The following is a 4011-nucleotide window of genomic DNA, read 5'->3' on the forward strand; positions in this document are numbered from 1 at the left end:
AGCCCTTTTAAAAAAAATTTTATGATGGAGTTGCCTTTACCTTTTTCGTTTCCATTTTTGATAGGTGCTTCACGCAATTTGGAGCATTTTCCCCCCTTCTAAATTCCATCTTTATAACTGATGCGTACTTTTTTCCTCAACCCCTTGTGCATTCCCTTTTCTAACCTTATCTCATTTTTCATTTCTCTACTTTTGCCTATACAACCTTTTCTCTCTCTCTCTCTCTCTCTCTCTCTCTCTCTTTCTTTCTGCTGTTTCTCACTCTTACTCTATCACGAACTCTCATTCCATCTTCATAATCTGATATGTTGTACAGGGTCAAAGACAGAGAAAATTATTCTAAAATAAACTACAATGACAATTATGTCCAAAATTTGAACAGCAAAACAAAAAGTTGACTATAAGCATATTTTAAATAGACGTACAGACTTTCTTGTAACGATTACAGAGTTGTTACGCTTTCTAGGTTGTACCTTTTTGTTTTAGAAATCATTACCTAAAGTTTGATATCAATAGGCAAAGTAAAGAAATGTTGTTTGTTAATTTATTAAGAGTAGCATTACAGACAACTACGCTTAAGATTTTATTTTAATATGAATTTAATAATTGTTATGAAAATAAGCTTGCTTGCCAAGGCATATTCCTTAACAGCACATCCCTGAAAACTAGCGGACGCGCTTCATGTTACATGACACTTACTAAATTACTTAAATCTTTATCTGTCATACAGCGATCTATTTTAAATTCTATATGTTCTATGTAGCTGAGTTTATAGGTGTGTTGTGTTTACCTGTGTGTGTGAGTGTGTGTGTGTGTATTTGTGTGTCAGGCGCGTGAGAGAATCTTGCTGGCCACAACAGGTGGCGTCGAGGCCCAAGGATAGATAGATACCAAGATAGAAAGAGTAATAGATAGACAGATAGATAATAAAATAAAATAATAAATAGACAGATATACAAAGAAAGAGGAAGATAGTGATAGATAGATAGATAGATAGTAAGAGAGAGAGAGAGAGAGAGAGAGAGAGAGAGAGAGAGAGAGAGAGAGAGTTGAGAGAGAGAGAGAGAGAGAGAGAGAGAGAGAGAGAGAGAGAGAGAGAGAGAGAGAGAGAGATAATGAGAGGAAGAGAGAGAGAGAGAGAGATAGAAAGATAAAAAGAAGGAAAATAGAGAGGCTAAATAAACATAGGGCTGTGAAGTCTAAAAATGTTTAAGGCTTAAAATTTGTTTCCTTAAAATCTTTTATTATATTTACTTTTTTTTAATAAAATAAGAATAATTATTGATATTAATATAAAGTTTGATGTTAAGTGTAATGATTGAAACCAAAAATTGTATATAAAACTATACCTAGTAAATGATATTTTTAGTATTTTTAATATTTTAGAAACCCTTGCAACTGAGATTTAAAGTTTTGTGTAAAGCTAGATTTTACTGGATTTTTATGTTTACAAAATGCAGCTATTTCAAAGTTGACTGATTAGTGACGGTTACGTTAGATTTTACAAGAACATATGTATTGTGTAATGACTATCATACTTCTATAAGAGTAAGTTGTCTGTGAATCTGTCTGTCTGTACCGAAGTATCTCGCTAATTGTTGTGTCGAAATGATTCTCCTTTACAGTGTAGCTTTTCATGGGTCCTGGATTTAAAACTATTTACATTTTCATAACAGATGAACATATAAACAAAAATATAACAATACTACATTATACTTTAAACAAAAAAGGTCTTAAGTGTTGTAGAAGATTGGATTTATAGAGCAGCTGTACAACTCAAGAAAACAATTTGATTATACTAACATAAAATGTTAGTGAAAACGTTTTCAAATTAACTGAAATTAAAAGACAAAAACGCGTAAAATATTTGTCAAATTGTAATTGTTGATACTGGAAAATTCAGGTTTGGATTATAGGCTTAAGAAGTTTGATAAACATAAATAGACAAAAACAATATTATAAATTTACTAGAAATGACTAAGAAAGGATTGTTTAGTGGATAGTTAGTAACTTATTATAGCCAATAGTAAGATTTGGGTTCTAGTGATAATCCACAATAAGCATGGTATTATCTTCTTAGGATTTTTTAAAAAATTATTTAGGGGAAAAAATGTTTATTCTTACTACAGCTAATACTAATAGAGTGAAGAACAATAGAGTTAAAATAAAAAATCTCTTTGTTTTAATTACAGAAAAATTTGAATTAATTATTTAGGCAATTTACTCTTAATATGTTTAGGATAATGTTGTAATAATCTTTTTTTCTCGTATTCATTCGAAACCGATTAATATACGGTGGATTAGAACCGATTCTCATCCATACGAAAATATTATGTCTAGCATCGTATTATATCCAGTTTTCTACGAATATAAAATGTACAATCATAAGATTAAAACCATTATTTGGTCCATACCTTCGGCATCTACATGGATATACAAGTTTAGTATAAATAAGAAAGATAATTAAATTGTAAAGTCAATTCCTTGGGATAATAGAGATTTCTATACATGAAGGGCAATGTAGCTTATTTGCTAAAATATCTTACTCAAGCTAAATTTCTTATATTAAAAATCTAAATAGTGCTTTTCGTCTAATCTTATAAATGATTTACTGTTTATGTTATCTCTTAAACTATTTTGTCACTGAATTTTACAAACATCTTTAAAATGTGTTATTACTAAAGAGTTTAACCCGAAATTACCAGTTTTAAACTTTACTCTTCAGCTATTAACCTAGTTTTTAAATATCTTTGAAAGAAAACGTTTACAGTTGACTTACTATATAATATAAAATGTTTTTACTCTTTTGACATCGAATAATGCACAATTATTTAATCAAAGGCGCAGCAATTACAATCTAACAAGATTTTTGGATAATATAAGACTAGTCATATTTGGATTTTTACACTAATTTTAGACTTTTAGTACATTTTATCTTGTATTTTAAATGATAAATCAATTTTTAAGCAATGACTGATTTTCCTTAAATCAGTCAAGGAACGTAAGTCATTTAATTAATAATTCTTACATTTTTTTGGTATATAAACCGTCAATTAAAGCAATTTACATCTTTGGATTTTTTTAATCGACAAATATATATTTTTAGAGAATCTAATTGTAGAGTGGCTGCATTTTAAATATATATTTATCTGTTAAATGTAAACTTAAAATCTTAAAACCGTTCTGTTATTATAGTTATAAATTAGTGTTTTTTTATCATATTAATGGCAGTTTGATATCAGCAAAGCACTTGACTACATTATGATAATACGCTTTTTTATACAAGGAAGGAAATAGACAAAAATTCTTTAAAAGTCATAATGATATTGAAATTACTGGCGGCTACGACCCTAGAGGCCTCTTGTGGCACGTTAAATGTTTTTTTTTAAAAATAATACTTAACCTTTCTATGTTGCGCTCAAGTCTCTACGTAAAATTTTTTTGTTGTGATTTCTCTTGGAAGGGTGGTGGTTAGATCTTTTCATGAAAATACCCTTTCTCGAATTTCATTCTTCTGCTAACCTAAAAAGTTACTTTAGGGGCCTAGAAATACATGTACAAAATTTCAGCTCTCTATCTCTACTGGCGACCTAGCGCCCGGCAGGTAAAATATCAACAGATAACGGTAGCACGGCGGTTTTAACAATATCTCAGTAATGTGCAGGTTTTAAGCTCTTCTGCATATTTTAATTTAAACACATAAGGCCAAAGATATTATATCCAAAAAATCTTTTGTCAAAGTCTACTCTACACCTAGCGCCAGTCAGTTTTCTAAAATCATGCATTTTATACCTGTGAAAATAGAAATTCCCAGCGCTAGGTGAAGAGTAGACTTTGACAAAAGATTTTTGGGATATTATATCTTTGGCCTTATGTGTTTAATTTGAAATATGCAGAACACCTAAATTCATCTTCCAAGCCATTCTCTAAGCATTTTAATTTTTTTTATTAAATAACGGGATTTCAAAACTGCCCTTTGAAAAGGCCTAAAAAATATCTTTTTTTGTCACT

Source organism: Acartia tonsa, chromosome 9 (genome assembly GCF_053477335.1).
Source record: "Acartia tonsa isolate MP-2025a chromosome 9, ASM5347733v1, whole genome shotgun sequence".
NCBI classification, from domain to species: Eukaryota; Metazoa; Arthropoda; class Copepoda; order Calanoida; family Acartiidae; genus Acartia; species Acartia tonsa.